The sequence below is a fragment of the Argiope bruennichi genome, chromosome 10 (genome assembly GCF_947563725.1).
Source record: "Argiope bruennichi chromosome 10, qqArgBrue1.1, whole genome shotgun sequence".
NCBI lineage: Eukaryota > Metazoa > Arthropoda > Arachnida > Araneae > Araneidae > Argiope > Argiope bruennichi.
This window is the reverse complement of record NC_079160.1, coordinates 95,803,600-95,821,960: the sequence shown is the minus strand read 5'-3', so window position 1 is coordinate 95,821,960 and position 18,361 is coordinate 95,803,600. Positions and strand designations below refer to the sequence as shown.

General features: G+C 28.4%; 1 protein-coding gene across 1 annotated transcript in view; it reads right to left on the bottom strand.

The window, feature by feature from the left end:
* LOC129987663 (glycine receptor subunit alpha-2-like) overlaps positions 1–10,664 on the bottom strand; it is a 138,457-nt gene extending 127,793 nt beyond the window's left edge. Inside the window, exon 1 of the mRNA XM_056095619.1 lies at positions 10,632–10,664. The gene's annotated coding sequence lies outside the window, so the exon portion shown is untranslated. The remainder of the gene's footprint in view (positions 1–10,631) is intronic.
* Positions 10,665–18,361: the final 7,697 nt, after the last annotated feature.

Here is an 18,361-nt window from a genome sequence, read left to right as displayed (position 1 = left end):
GAGGAAGAAATTTAACTGGAGCAAGCGATGTGTTTTGAAGTATAAGAAGTTTACAGATATAATACAGTTTAGTGCAAGTGTGCAACCTATTATAAACATAAAGTACGGTCATTTACCTCACCTACTAGGTTAAATTGCATTTATAACTTTTGATAATTCATACTATAAAATGCTTAATATTGTTAAATCTAATCATGTGCATGCCGCGGAAGTATCGCCCTGGGTATCGAGACTTGGCTTCAAAAAAAAAAAAAGAAAGAAAAAAAAGATTAATTTTCAAAAGTTGCAAGTAAATCTGTTTTCTTATCTGCAAAGTAATTCTGGCAATGAAATTGCTTCGACTTCAGAAATTACAATTCAAGCTTCAACTGGCGAGGAAAGTCCTTCACAAACTATACAATCTTGCAGTAAAAGAGTAGAAACTGTGAAAATCTTGAAGAACAATATGTTTATGCAAATATGATTGAATCATAAAAAACGACGATGTCAATAACAAATCTGATCAAGTGCATATAAGTGATTCAGGTTTATGACCAAGCATTATAACTAGGTTTAAAATGTTTAGTGTTAAAAATAGACCTGTGAAACAGAAAGGAGTTTTTTTCTAAGAATGCTGAAGGTAAATCATTTTCATCTTTGATTGCTATGTAAATTTTGAAGAGAAAAGATAAAGTATAAATGAGTCGTTTATAGGGCTTATTGAAGTAACTGATGTGACTGGATAAGAACTAGCAAAAGCTCTATTGGAAATATTAAGGGGACTTTGTTTAGATACTATAGATTGTAGTGGACAGGCATACGGCAACAGTAACAACATGAAAATGAAATATAAAGGTGTACAGTCTAGAATAATTGATCTAAACTCTCATGCAATTTATGAGCCTTGTCTATCATGCTCTTTTAATTTATTAATTTATGAGGCCACTTCCAGCAGTACATATTGTAAGTTCTTTTTAAATATTGCAATGTTTATATTGCTTATTTTCTGTCTCTACAAAAAGATGAGAAATTCTACAAAAGCATTTAAATATTACTCTTAAACCATTATACGACAATCGTTGGGAAGCCAAAATCGATACGATTAGAACAGTGTATATACAGTTTGAAGAAACTTGTTTTACCCTTGAAAAATTTATTCATGGAAATAACAATAATACGGCAGTACCCGAAGCTAAAAGTGTATTGGATTCAGTACAAGAAATGCCATTTATTTTTTGTTTAATATTATGGTTTATAATATTGTCTAAAATTAGCATTATCAATAAATTATTTCAAATAAAAACAATTGTTTTCGATTGGGCATTTAATTTAGCCAGTAAAATTAAAACTAAAATCCAAAATTTAACTCATTTTTAGAGGAAGCAAAAACGTAACACGTAATTTGAATCTTTCAAAAAATATTCCTGAAAAACGAATTTGGAAAAAAGAGAAAACTATATTTCGAAACAGCAGAAAATGAAATTATAGAAAACCCGGTTGAGGAATTTGGATGTTATTTTTTAACTCTATAACTACTGTTATTGTACAGATAAAGGATAGATTTTAAAGTGATTCAAATTTATCACTGATATAAAGACTCTAGAAAAACATGATTAGAAAAATCTCCGAAAAACTTTGTAACGTTTTATAATAGCAATGTAAATGAAAACCTAATCCAGGAAATGGTTTTGCTGCTTGATTTGATTGTGAATGAAAGATATGTAAATAACGTCCAACACGTATTGCAATATATGCTAATTAATAATTAAAATGATTTATATCTGAATGTATTAATTGTACTAAAACTTTTTTTACACTGCAAATTACTATAATAAATGCTGAGCAATTTTTCAGCAAATTAAAATTAATAAAGTATTGTCTTCAATCAAGTATGTGTGCATAACGTTGAAATGCACTTTCTACACTAAGCATCAAAAAAAAAAATTGCAAAAAACTGTAATTTTCCGGAAATAATTAACAACAAAAACAAAATCATGCATTAAAAAACAAGCAATAGTAATATATGTTCGTATTTGTAGCTTTTTAGTTTTTTTTTTAACTTTGCAAAAAATGTAGGGCCCCAAATGGTTTTTTGCACCGGGGCCCCTTCTTAGAGATGGTCGCCTCTGTATCAAGCGCTTGGTGAATAATATCTTGGATAGGAAATACTAGATTTCGTCTTTTCCAAGAGTCTTTTACCCAATGATTTGGCTAGAAATATTTATGTAACGAAGGGACTGATGGAATTAAGTTGGTTATAACAACATCTCTTAAGAAAAGTTGAGAATAAGCATAGACCTAACAAAGCAAACTGAATTGTTTGAATGTATCAACAGCTTTTATATTTATGTTTTCTTCCTTTTTCATGAATAAAGTTTCTATCTTGAATTTTTCGGATTAATGCGTATATCATTTGGATAGGTATTCACTTATAGCAATCAGGCTCAAAAAGTGCAGAATTCGCTTCATTCGTTCAGCGTATCATATTCCACCTATTCCGCGGGGCTCCAACTCATTGACTTGTGCAGACATGCTTAACTAAATGGGATTAGAAGCACTTCCACAAAAAAGTTGTGAATGCATACACGACAATTCAGTTCATTTATATTAACGGACTGTTGTAAAGCAACACAAGTGCTATTTTAGGACGGATATAGTAATTTCGAACCATGATCAGATGACGAGGACGACATCTGCGTTGGTATCCCCCTATCCACACCAACGAGAGGACGTTTAGCCCTGATGTATTTAACATGCAACAGAACCCCTTACACGACGGTTCTTCGGCTCAATCTGGTCTCGAACTTTAAACCCTACGGCTCACGAGCCGAGACCTTACCACCAGGCCACCGCGGTCGCACGTGACAAAGAATATAAATGAAAATTCTTTTTTTTATAAAACTTGGATAAAACGTTTTATAAACGTTTATAAAAATTTCATTCATTATAAACTTCATTAAACATTACTTTTATTCGAATTTCTCCTTTAGTATTATTCGGCAACCATTAGTATACTTTTAAGTATAATGTCCCTTCCCCCGCTTATTGATTAGTTGAGTCTCTAGCTTATCAATAATTGTGGAATAAACATACACTCAAGTTTAGTTTAGTTATATTATATATCCCGTTTGAAGCAACATTAGGACTATAAACAAGTACACTCAAAGCAATAGAGCAAAGTATGACACACTATACTTGGCAAAGTATGCAAAGTTCACTGTTCTTTCATAGATTTTATTTTTATTCTGATTTAATAATAAGAGAGTCGAATTTGATCCTTTCTTCACTGCTCACGTTTTATCCAAGCAAACAATCGATCTGTGTTATTATTCAATAAAAAATATAGAATATCAGTTTTATTATTTTGAGCTGTTGAGTTGGCTATCCAAAAGAGACTTCTATGTTTGCACTCGGATACGTGACCTGATAAAGTGTGAAGGAGGAGTAGAACTGATTTTTTTCTTGCATAAATAAATAAAAAAGAATTAATCGGAGAGGAAACCTTTAATAAGAAAAATCTAGAAAATAGGGTATCGAAAGTTTTTTCGACAACTTTTGTTTTTTCTACAAAGTCGAATTTTAGAATATGACTTTAAATAATCTTCTGCAACCATTTTATCTGAAAGACGTTTGTAATTTTTCTCAAATTTTTGTATGATTTCATCTCTCATGGGCATACCGAGGTCCATATTTGCAACTATTAGTATCTAATAGTCCCTTTGTAGTGCTATAAATATACGTTCTATTAAAAACATGATATTATCAGCAGAAAATTCACAATTTAAAATCTCTTCAACCATTCATCAGTTCTCCCATTCATAACTTTAAAAAAATTCTAAATGTTTGTTAATTGAAAAAAAAATGTTTCTTAGGAGTGTAGTTACTATAGTATTTAGTTACTACCCTAGAATGTTACTTTTATCGCTTCTTTTCCAATCGTTTTTCTATTTCTTCTTCAATGTTATAAAGTTCTTCTCATAGTATTTTTGAAAATAAGATATAAATTATTAGATTTGTGTCCATTTCTGTCAATTGTATTCAGATCTTAATTTATTTAAACTTTATTTGATCTGTAAATACAAATTTTTAAAACGTTATAATAAAATCAAGTTTATTCATTTTTCAATTTTTGGAAGGGATATTTGTAAAAAAACAATTACTCGCAACTTTATTCAAAAAGCAGCTTCATTTCACTAAAATCTCATTCATGCACAAAAACCTTAATGCTCATTTCAAAACTCTCATTCATACATAAGCCTTAATGCTCAAACGCCTTGATGCTCATTTCATTAAAAATATCCTCGATTTCTGAATCTGAAATATTACGAAATGAAAATCTTGTAATCCATCATCCATTTAACGCATCTTGCAGGAGGAAGTTTCCCCCTGATTTATCCAGAGATTCAAACGAATCGAAATTCGATACCAGAGTCACCATTTGTTTAGAAAAAGAAACCCCAACTTATTGTAAAACCTTTGCTTTTTCTTCACTAGAAAAAAAGGGTTTCGGGTTCTGCGGTTCTCCAAAAAATAAAGCATTCAATTTATCAACAAAATGTTTTTTAGAAAGTGTTTCTGTTTTTATACAAAAATTAACCCTCTTGCAGAATTTTTCATTCAAACGATTTTTTTCACTCTGCAAAAGAAAAGAGTCCCCAAAAATCATTTCCTCGAACCGAGTATGTCGGTTTGGAATTTAGAGAACAATTGAATTAACTTTCTAGGAAGTTTCTTAGTTCGAATTCTTAGTATAAGGATATAAAAAAAGGAAGTTCTTTTTATTCTTTAAAATTGCCTGAAGAAAGAGATTCCCTGCTGATGGATTTAGAACCAGACAAGCCCTTGTTTTTCATTTGAAGATAACTTATGAAGAAAAATATCTACCCGACCCTAAATTAATTAAGTTGCATTAACTTTAATTTAGTTTTTTTTTAATGCAGCAGAGTTTTTTAACAAGAAAAAATAATGTTTGAGGGCTGTTTTTTTTTTGGTTGTTAAAGAAGAATTACTCTTTTAAAAAGATCCTAAAACTAAATTTATTAATTTTTTTTTAAAAAATACATATATAGGGGCAAGGAGCTTATACAGTCTGGAAAGTTTCAACGACGGTATATACATCAAAAAAAATTTTTTTCTTTAAATATAATCTCGGTGTTTGGATACATTCAGAAAAAAATGATGGCATCTCATTTAAGCAGAAAAATAATGTAATAGTTGATAGAATACTACTGAATTTATATAAATATATTTCTTAAAGGATTTTCTGATCATGAATTATAACGTACTTTTTAATACTAACTTATGTTTCCAGTATATTATAATAAAGATTGTATCATGAATATTATACAAAATCTATTTCCGTTACGGTATTTTATTAATTTGAAAAACAAAAGTAAAATACAATAAAATAATTTATAAAGTTTTAATATTTTATTATGTAGTCACATTAATTTTAAATTTTAGCATTTGCATGGTTGAATTAGAAGAAATTCAACCATTAGTTTTGAAATTTTAAATCTTAGATTTATTTCACAACGGAAGGCATAATTTAAGTACAAAGAATAAGTGATAAGAAATACGTCAGTCTATATCACGAACAAGAGCAGAAGAGACAGAAATTTTTCCCTTCCATGATTTTAATACGAGATTTTGATATTGATTTCTTTTCCAGGACTTAGGGAAGTTAATCGTAAGTATCTTTAAAAGAATTTAAGCATAAGGAACTTTTATCAATTCGATCAGAGAATGAGTACATGCTGAATTTATTAGTTTATTAGAGCTGATGTAGAATTAATTAAATAAAAAAATGGGAATTGTATCAAGAAATAAGAGAACATTTCAGAATGAGGTTAATATGGGCTGCTTTAAGATAAAAATTAGGAAAATAATTAGGATTCATGTTGTATTAAGAGATATCAATACACGCACACAATATATATATATATATATATATATATATATGTGTGTGTGTGTGTGTGTGTGTGTGTGTGGGTGTGCTTATCTTAATTTAGCCTATAGTAATTTCATTCTCTTATTTTTTGATCCAATTCCACTTTCGGTTTAATTAATTTCTTTGTAAAAGTAATGCGCCATCAGTACTACGTATCAAATGAAAGTGATACTTCCGTGACCCTTGTCAAAGGTCAACACATGTTTTCCATCGGTAAGTGGCCAGAAATCCTATGTTATATAAGACTAGTGATAATTTGCTTCGTTCCTTTTTTTGCTCTTCTTTACTTCTGCTTTTGTGCCGTGCTGTGGCGGCCGTGCCTTGTCCGCATCTCTGCTTGCAAATAATTTTGCTTTCACGAAATGAATATTAAAATTAATTTAATTAATTTAAATATATAACATGTCTCTTCGACGTCTTCGAACCTCCATTCTGCTTCAACCAAAATAAGGCTACATATATATATATATATATATATATATATATATATATATATATATATATATATATATATATATATATATATATATATATATATATATATATATATATATATATATATATATATATATATATATATTATTTAGTGTTTGCAATATTATTATAGTTCTATAGTTATACTTTTCCTTCAACCCGAAATTCAAAATACAATATCGTCTCTACAATTGAAAATTCGATTCTATTTATTGTTTATTTTTCAATTAAATATATTTTCTTTTTTATAAATATAGTTTTATATTCTTCATCTCATGATTGTGATAAGCGAACCATCTAAATATCGCTAAAAAAAAACTTGTAATGTAAAAAGATAATATTATTATTTTGGTAATTGATTAAAATTATGAACATTTCTTTTAGCCTCATCAAAATTGAATCACTAGTTTTTGAATTAAACTAATTAAACGCTATTTTCATCAATGAGGAACTTCTACAATTCCAAACAACTGTAACTCAGGAATAAGACAGTATAAATATACTTAGAAGCAAGAAGCATTTTCAGTTAAATAATAAAACATGCAACAACAGGTGCACGCGGATTTCTAAATTCTATCTATTCCAAAGGTAAATAACAAAAATTTCAACATTAATTTAAAATGATTCACACTGAAGAAAGTCCATTGCGATGATAAATGCATCTACTATTAGCACAATCTAAGCATTTGGGATGAACAAATTGTCATTTAGGTTTGTGTTCTGTAAATTGGATATTTAAAATGCAAGGTGGTGGTCATAAAATAAAAAACAGCGTACTGAGCCTTTTAGAGGTAGGTTTAGTAAGACAAATGTAATAAAATCATGTATGCTCTCATAAGGGAACATGAGGCATTGTTTTCTTAAACGCACCTCCAGAGGGAAATATGCAATATTTTCAAAGAACTGTGGGAGGGGGCTCTTTTTTAAAATTCCCGTAATCTTTCACACAATTATATTTAGGCAAGGGATTAGAGCAATTCTTCCAGCTTTTTATGTCTCTTCTTAAGAAATCCTTGAGTCCAAAATTCGATTTTTATTTATAAATTTTGTGGCCAGGTCACACAAAATTTATATATATTTCTTGTTTATTTTGTTTTTGAGTTAACGTGTTCACATAAACACAGCTATCATCATTCTTAGGTATTTCGTTTCATTATCCATTCATTCAAAATAGTTTGAAATTAAGCACGTATCTCACCCACGTATCAAAAATTTGTGTGGAAAATTCATGAATAAAAATTCATTCATTGAATTTTTTACCATACACAATATATATAAATAGACTGATCGACCAACAATAAACTTAAGATCATATAACTTTGGTAATATTATAAATTATAAACTCTCCATTGTATCTTGTTGCATTTTTGAGTTGTCTCTTTCCAATAGTTATAAATTAACTGATTGACGTAACCAATTAAATGACTAATTTATTCCAAAATTTCTTAGATATCTTACTCTTCTAATATCCATTAGGGCCGCGGTACCTGGTGGTAAGGTCTCGGCTTGTGAGCCGTAGGGTTTCAGGTTCGAGACCCTATTCCACAGAAGAACAGTCGTGTAAAGGGGTCTGTTGCACGCTAAATCCGTCATGCCAAAAGTCCTCCTGATGGTGTGGTTTGACGTGGATAGGGGGGTGCCAGCTCAGGTGTCGTCCTTGTCATCTGACGCGGTTTAAAATAACTAGGTCCGTCCCAAAATAGTCCTAGTGTTGTTTTACTACGGGACGTCAATATAACTAAACTTCTATATCGAATTTAGCACTTTATCTCCATTTGTAAACATACATGCTCACAAATCCTTACAAACAAACAGTCGGACAGACGTTTAGATGGATTGGTTCTAAAATCTACAGAAATTCAATGTTGAATTTGGAAATGTCTTTCAAATATCTTCTGTCAAACAACAGCTTTTTATTTTATCGTGTCCGTGAGTCAGACAGAGACCAAATATGGACTTTTCGGATTCAGAGATTTCTAAAGTGTAAAGACTGGTAAAAATTAAGGAAATTATTTTTCATTATCAAAAAATATTTTCTTCTTATATTTCATATTTGATAGAATAAAATTAAACAGACTTTCAAATATTCGCATTCCAAGTATAATTAATATCTTAATAGAATATGGACTATTTGGCATTCGATAGAATTAACTCTGAGGAGGATATTCTTTTAAAGAATTCATATTATTTGAGAATATTACTACTACCATTTGCAAACTATTATTAATGAAAATTATTCATGAAGCATAGATGAACATAAAGCATTTACAGAAAGTGAACTAACAATTTGAATTTATTCATCTTTAGCAGCGAAATGAGCCTCGGATGATGCAGCGAGAAGTTAAAGAGTTACAAATGCTGTTGCAGATAAGTCAATGACTACTTAATTTATAGCATTAAATCATGAAGATCCTCAGAAGCAATATGTATTATGTATGTACTCCGGATGATGTGGTACCGAAAATGTCTCTTAATCTAGCAGATCATGAAGCAATATACCACAAACGTAACATTGCTGATATACTGCAAACTGCCTTGAAAATTGCATACTGCATATTGTGTATCAAGAAAATGCTCAAAGAGAATTGAATGACTAGTTAGTAATAAATATTGCTTATATGCCTTATATCTTTTCTTTTTCTGATAAATATGTTTCCACTTATCCTACATAGTTCTCTTATGGGGACAAAAAATTCTGCTTCAGGTGAATGTACGTTTTTTTTTTTTTTTTTTTTTTTTTTCTTCTTCTTCTTCTTTTTGGGTTGGCAACTAAGTAATTGCGGATTTTTTTTTTAGAAAATCAGAGACAATTTTTTCATGGAACTAAATAACTTTATTCTGTAATGTATTGCCCATGTTGATCAATGACCTGTTGCCATCTTTCAGGCAGCATCATAATCCCACGTTCTTAAAACTTCTGGTTTTTATTAGCAAAAAACTGAATCAGGTACTATTTGACATCATCATCATTATTGAAATTTTTACCATTCAAGGAGTTTTGTAAAGATCGAAACAAAAAGTAATCAGTTGGTGCAAGGTTAGGACTATATGGTGGATGTGGCAAAACATCCCAACCAAGCTCCAATAATTTTTGCCGAGTGACCAAAGATGTGTGTGGCCTTGCATTGTCATGATAGAATACAACACCTTTTCGATTTGTCAATTCGGGTCGCTTTTCTTCAACTGCATTGTTTAATTTCGTTAGTTGTTCAATGTAGACATCAGAATTGAGCGTTCGGTTGGGTGGTAAGAGTTCAAAGTAGACAATTCCTTTGTAATCCCACCAAACTGATAACAAAACCTTCTTTTGATGAATATCAGCTTTTGATGTTGTTTCAGTTGGTTCACCTGGCCTGCTCCACAATCTTTTCCGCTTGATATTGTTTTAAACAACCCATTTTTCATCGCCAGTTATCAGTCGTTTTAAAAATGAATCATTTTCATTACGTTTCTTTAGCAAATCGCAGCTGCTAATGCGTTGCGTTAAATGTGTTTCTTTCAGTTAATGAGGAACCCAGGTATCGAGTTTTTGAACATAGCCAAGTTGTTTTAAGTGATTTTCAATGCATGTATGTGATACATGAAGCTTCACTGCAATCTCACGTATTGTACTGTGACAATCCGAATCGATTATTGCTTTGATTAGGTCGTCATCAACTTCAACTGGACGACCAGAACGTTTTTCATCTTTGAGTGAAAAATCACCAGAACGAAATTTGGCAAACTAATTTTGACACTGCCATTCTTTTAAGGCTTCGTCACCATAAACAGCATATAACTTTTTATGAGCTTGCGATGCTTTTTATTTTTTGCGGAAATAAAAAAGCAAAATAGGACGAAAATGTTCCTTTTGATTTTCCATTTTTCAACGAACGCTAAACGAAAACTACGCAACCGATCAAAAAACCTTTTTTACTGATTGACTGCTGAATTGCCAACTATCAAATAACAAAATGTGTTTTACATTTGTACTACGTCTGCAAACTAAAAATTCAACTGAAGCCATCTATGAGTGAAATCCGCAATTACTTAGTTGCCAACCCAATACTTAAAGCTATTTTGCAGCAATATATATATATATATATAATCTGAATTTATATGACACGTATTTGCACAATTTATATGACACAAGAATGATTTAAGTGTTAAGTTAACGGACGCTTGGATAATTTGCATTAGAAATTTTGTTAATTCACAAAAATGGTATTAATTTGAACTTCATACTCACATTTTTTGAGAAAATCTTGATATTAGAGCCGATTCCCATTCTCATTTCAAAGACTTTAATCTGTAAGAAAATAATAGGAATGTAACACATTTATTCATCCAGAAATAAAAAATAATAATTATGCATTTTATTGATTTTTTTCACTGAATATGAGTGGCAATCTTAAATTTCATTATATATAGACTATATTGTCATGAAATGATATTCTTATACAATTGTATTTAAATTTTTATATCCTTTTTTTTATTTGCGTAATTTTTTTAAAAAAATGTGTTAGGGAAATCATTTGAGGAGGCAATATGCAGTGAAAAATTCAACTGACTTCACATTGAATAAAAGAAATTATTCTGCACAAAACACAGGTAAAAAAAAACACACAACTGAAACATGCATAAACTGGTACTCGCAGAAAGAGCAACACGCAGGCAATAAATCGCTTTTACACTTCCACAAAAGCACAAAGCGCTCAGAAGAGAACAAATAAATTAACATTCTAAAAAGAAACCAATCTCGTTTCTATTACTGGCTTGAATTCTGCCCTTCTGATTTTTATACTCTGCATGATAGAGTATAGAAGTTTCTAGAAGCATATCGTATCTTCGGTTTTAACTCATTTATTACCAAAATTTCAATATTTTCTGTTACCTCCATTTTCTTTGGTCAAAATCACTAAATTTGATTCCAAATTGTCAAACGCTCAATAAATTTGATTCGATATGCATTCAGCATCTATTATCAAGGGAAGCAATATTAGAAATTAGTAATTATATTTTTTCTTGAATTTTCATATTAGAATTTCCATTAACATTATCCATATCTTCGCTGAATTTTATTAGGGAGGGATTTTTTCATCGAAAAAAGCTATTATAGCTTAGATTTTAGAAAATAAATAGTGCTATTTTTTTTAAGATATCTAAAAATTGTAAAATTTTAAAGTAAGTCATTTTCTTTAAAAAGTATTAAGAAACAGTGATTCTCTGAGAAATGGAAGCAAATATTATATATTTATAATGTTATGAATCATTTTCAAATTTAAATATTATCATAATAAGTATGTCGTTAACATTGAACGTTATATTGCATTATGGACTTTCTTGTTCATTATGGAATCGTATTATTTCTATAAGAATCCTATCAATTCTTCATGATTTAGAGGGAAAAATTCTTCTTAGCTAATTCATGTTAGAAACGATGTGGGGAATAAGAATTCTTTTATAGCAATGCAAAATTCAATGTAAAATTTTTAAATTTGTCACTTGAAATTCCTCCCACAGAAAACTTGATCTTTTTTTAAGAACTCAAAGACATATTATTTGGCGTTATACAAATAAATAGATATGATTGCATCTACAGAAATATGCACGTGACATTCGGCATCTCATATTTTGTAAGGAACGTCACATTTCTGTTAGCATAAGAAATAAAATTTGATCCAATTTTGACATTTATTTTGATCCTCTTTTCAATGCACAGATTTCGTTCAGTGGCCTTTTGAAGTGCTATGCAAACCAAACAACATCACTCCAAAAATCCATGAAACTGAAATATGTTTTTTATCGAAAACATTGCCGGAACTTTACGTCATCTTTGGAACACGTTTATACACTACAATGGACAAGACAGTCTCTTGCAGATGCAGCCGTTTCTATGGCAACTACACTATTTCGATGACTTACTATTGCTGTGCTTGACACATGCAGGGAATTGAATATTTTTGAAACGATGATATAACTGCTGGAATCCACAGATGGATTCGATTTATTTATTTCAAATTTTGAAAAAAATATATTTATTTCGTGGATATAGTATTAGCATTATATATTAAAGTAGAACTTAGCTGTTCAGACATTGCAAACACCTGATTCTTGGAAACAATATCTGCATTAACCCCCATGTATTTAATAAAATAATGGATATTTCCAGAAAAAATTTAGGCGAAATTTTATTCTGTTTATTCTTTCCATAAACATGTATTTTTGAAATTTTCTAATTTGAAATTTTTTTATTTCAAATGAAATTATAGATAAAATGTCAATCATGGCAAAAAAAAAATGAGTCAAATCATCATGATCAAAAACCATGAGTCAAATGACAAAATGTTTTAAGAAAATCTTGAAATTAGAATAATAGTAATCTTCAGAACCCATAAAGAACCTTTAGAATTGTTAATAATATTCAGAACTTAGCATATTTTCGGAAAAAAGTTTATACTTAGAATAAATTTTGATGGGCATTAAATGTACTTTTAGAAAGTAAGGAAAACATTTCAGAAATCTTGAGATAAAGAAAATATTAACCTTGGAATTAAAGACCATCATTCATTAATATTTGAAATTTCATTAATTGATTTATTAACTTATTTTTTAATGAGCAATAATATTCCAATCACAAATAATTCTTGCAATGTTACATCTTATAATTGCAATGTTACATCTTGTTGTAAAAGACAGCTCTACTAATTAATCGTGTTTATCCATGAATTATAATGAATTATTAATGTTAAATAATGATGTTTAAAAGAATTATTTTTATAGAACAATTAATTTACTTTTAAATTTTAAAAGTACGAAGAATATGTTTTATTATATAGCTGCTAAATTATAACAAAACCTTCTCTGCTTTTAAATTTTAGCCAGTTTTGGAAATTGTAAATGATGATTAATTACGATTTTTATAAATAAGTTAAAATTTAGTTTAAATAAAACTTTAAATAAAGTCAATTCAGTTTAAATAACTATTTAAATACTGTGCAATGTTTTCTAAGAAATAAAGAAATGTATTAATAATCAGAAAATTTATACAAATTTCGAATTTTTGTTTTAAATTCCTTCAGTTTTGTTTCCTCGTATTCTTTTGAATTTGAGCAGATTAAATCGCCTTTCTAAATTTCTCACTTGTCTCTCTCTCAGATAGATTAATATTTATTTATTGCTTACTAAAAAACACAAGCTAAGATTTTAGAAATAGTAATTATTTAAATTAATTATATATGTCCTATAATTATTTTAAAAGAAATTAAAAAAATTACAAAAGTTATTTAAAAAACAAAGCATAAATATCGAAAGTACAAGTTAGAAATCTCATCGTTGCCTAGAAACTGAATGTTTATAAATTTATATATTTCAAAATCATCTGCAACTGTTCAATAATTAATTAAATTCTGAAAACGTATAAAAATTGAAGAAAATAAATTTAGCATCATTGAAGATTCTCGCATTTGTTGTCTTACGAAACTTTATTGAAAATTCCGGCATTCTTGTGGTCTTACGATTTCTCCGATCGCAAATTTTTTCACACAAACTTTCATTGACTGAAGACGCATCTGCTTTAAAACATTTGTTTCATTCACTCGCCAGGACTTTTTACATTATTAATTTATTCTTCCTTTTCAGCATAATTAAATCGATGAATTAAAACCAATTAAAACTTTATCAAAGGATACACAATAAAAACTAACTTTAAGAAATAGTGGTAGAGTAAATCAATATTTTAACGTTAGGTAGCAAAGAAACTCTTATTCAAAATGGTCTGCTTCATTAAAATAAACAGATAAAAAATAATCAAGTACTTTTCCCAATTAATTCTAGAAATCGGCGCTTTTAATGCTGAAAATTCCACGTTTGATTAAATTATAGAGTCTTGTACAGGTTATTAGTATGTTTTTGCCACTAAATATATAAATTTAATTTGTTATATATATGAATATTGCCGTTGAATAAGGTTATATTGTGATTAACGAAAGAGATGTAACCCTGTGTGTATTTCGTTTTGCTTGAAAAAAATCCTCATACTTTCAAATCAATTGCTACTTTTCCAAAAACAAAATCATAAATTTGTATCTAATAGAGACAATAATCCATAATTCCAAAATCATACTCATGGCACGTATTGATAGGCCAATTTATGCAATGAAAGTTACAAAAAATGGTAAAAAAAATTCAAATATGAGGGACTAATGTTGATTAACCTTTACCGCATTAGTCTTCAGTTAAATTTAAAACATGTAACTATTTATAAAAATAATTATTTTTTGGGGGGGAAGGAAAAATATTTAAATGAAGGGATTATAATTAGATAACATAGTTTTTAATTACTTGAAACAAAAATTGTTAAGTAATTCATTTTTTACTCCCGCATTATTTACTTTCAATTAAGCTGATTACATAAATATTATTATCAAAACTTTTTACTAGAAAACAACTAGATAATTAAAGTAAAAATAAATAATCCTATTATTCGCATCAATCGCAGCTGCATTATCAGAATGGATTGCTGCATAACTTGCGAATTCATGTTCAAAATACATCAAATATTTATTTCATTGTCTCACTATAACAAAGTTTTTAATTACTTGAAACAAAAATTGTTAAGTAATTCATTTTTTACTCCCGCATTATTTACTTTCAATTAAATTGATTACATAAATATTAGTATCAAAACATTTTACTAGAAAGCAACTAGATAATTAAAGTAAAAATAAATAATCCTATTATTCGCATCAATCGCAGCTGCATTATCAGAATGGATTGCTGCATAACTGGCGAATTCATGTTCAAAATACATCAAATATTTCTCTCATTGTCTAAACTCACTAATTCACTACGAAGTGGTGCATTTACCACAATATTAATTTGAAAGAGTAGGCGGGAACAAACATTTATGTAGATATGCGAAATATTTAAATGTGATGTTTATTAATATCTACACAATTAAATGCCACGGCTTGCATAATTATCTTCTCAATTTAATTATCTGACTTAACACGCTGGTGCTATTTGTTTACACACGGCGTTCTGGAAATAATAGGTTATGTAATTTCAATGATTCATATTTAAGTCAAGCGAAGGAATTAAATATAAATTATTGGATAATACCAACTTTTTGATATTAGTTAGGGTTAACCCTTATGTTTATTTCAATTAAAACTCTTTTCATAATTTGGTGTTCATAGCTCTTTCAAATACTTCAAAAATTCTCAAACATCAAACTGAAAGACATTAACACTGAAGTATTTAAGAAGCTTGCATTTTTTTCTGGGTTATATATATATATATATATATATATATATATATATATATATATATATATATATATATATATATATATATATATATATATATATATATATATATATATATATATATATATATATATATATATATATATATATATATATATATATATATATATATATATATATATATATATACGAATCTCTCTAAAATTTGTCATAGGACGTCTTATTTCATGAATTGCGTAACTGTCTGTGTCATCTAACTTCACGTTGTCACAGGCGGGAATATCATTTCACTGCCTTGCTCCTTATATAAAATTAACATTTGATCCCAACATTTAAACACTTCAACGATTTTCTTTACTATTATATCGGGGCGCCTAGTTGCACTTGTATGAAACATGTTGATAAAAATGTGTAAGAATGGCAAGTGTAAATTTTATCATATCAAAATAATTAAATTTTAAATTTCAAAATAAGTAAAATTTTTCATCCGCTTTTGTCATATTAGATCATTTGAAAGATTTAGATTTGTTATTAATGATGTTTGACTCCCTTCACATTAAACAATGATATTTCATTCGTAAGAATCAATGGACATCATTAACTGCAGTTTAAGGTTAATAGTTGTTTCTCTTTATTATATTAGAGAATTTTTTTTAATGCGTTCTACTATTAATTTGCATAAAATAAAATAAAATATCATTTTGGCTTTTGTGAAAGATATGAAAATATAAAAATAATTGTGTTCTGTTCTTTAATTTTGAACAATGAAAAAAATAATAATAATTGGGAAAAATGAAAAACTTTTCAATTTCGTTACAACTTTAAAAAACATTTTTGCATATATGTATCTAAAAATAGCAATACTTGTAGGTACTTTTACAATCTGATTAAAAAATTACAAAACCGATTGATGTGCTGTGTTTTGAAAAATGATTGGTATTATCTTGAGAATGTTTAAAACTATTAAAATCACCTATCAGATTAGTAGAAAGAATGTTAGGTGCTTACTGATTTAATATCTGTAGTGATAATATGATAATTTAAATATAGATGGCGCCAAGAGATATTAATTCTCGTATGACATTCACAAAATAAGAATTACTTTCTCTTCAGTATAGAGGCAAGTTCGAGTGCATTTACATTCTGACTTTTGTAAAAAAAACAAAAAGTAATGATAAGTTTTGTGAACTTCCGTGATGATTGTACTTTTTAATATTTTATATGCTTTTTAATGTTCAGTATTAATTGTGATAATTTTATTGTATATGGAAGTGAAGTTAAGGAAAGGTCAATCATTGCATGATGTTAATTGAATTAGGAAAATCCAAGTTTTTTCATGCGTTTTATTCCGGTGTGTTGAAAAGTCAAGATATTTTACTGTCGACACATGGAATTATAAAGAACAATTTTACAACAGTTTATACAATTTATGCAAACCAAAACACAAGAATAATAATATATTTAAAGAGTGACCTTTAAGTCCTTTAAATTCTAAGCTAGGTCTCGTGTAGAGAGGGAAGAAACGTGCATCTATAACAAAATTAAATTTATTGAGACAGGTTACAGCTCTCCTAATAGGGAAATAAGGAAGTTATAAAAATAACAAGAAAAATAAAGGAAATCAGATTAAAAGTGCACGCCGTACCATACTAAAAGTCATGAAGTTATTTGTAAAATTGGAGAAAATATTGGTTATTAAAATTATGAATTTTCAGTGACTTGAAAAGGGGTTCGTTCTAAAATTGAAAACGTACCTTCAGAATTCTTCTCCCTACCACCTCCGAGTATATTTTTCAGATTTATTTATTTTTTGTTATTATTTTTGTTTACTTTCTTCTTTGGCTAATTTTATTTTGGCTTTCTTCTTGGCTGCTATGTAATTCGGATAAGATTTGTGATAATGCCGAAGAATACCTTTAGGAATATCTAATTTTAGCTAAATATAATAATTGATATCGAATATTCGATTGTGTTCACTCAATTTTTAAATATACTCATATCCAGCTATGGCAAAGCGTTGCAGAGTTCAGCTGTTTAGACATAAAATTATTTCTAAAATAAATATTGAGAAAAGTAATTGCACTTTAGTTAAACTGTTTAGTTAACTTTAGTTTACCATTAAAAACACACTGTTTCAAATTTTAAATTTTCAAAACAGAGGAAATTATTAACATTTTAGAAAGTTTTTAATTACTTAAAATGTTAATTAAAATTATCTACAAAGTCTATATTTTCTTCCTTATCTATAAAGTATATATATATATATATATATATATATATACATAAGCAGACGCACAGACATATTCTCTTTTATTACTAAGGGAGATTGGCAACTCAATATTTAAAAGCTTTTTATTTTTATGGTCTTTACAAAGACACGTGCAGTTCTACGTATACTATTATAAATATATACACCAAAGTTAAACTAAGGATTTTATTAATACAATTTTTCTGTCTTTCCGGAATTTTATTTATAACTTATTTATATTGCTAAATAAAATAGTTGAATTAAAATATAGCACTGAAAATCGATAAAACTAAAATAGATTGAAATTTATAAGCAATCTTTAAAGAATAATGGCAGAGGTTCTACAAGTAATAAAATTGTGCAGTAAAGAATATTAATAAATTCTGAAAATAATCAGCTCAGTAAATTTTTTCACTATATAGAGTCCATATGTGGTCACGTAGCATGAAAACCAATTACATT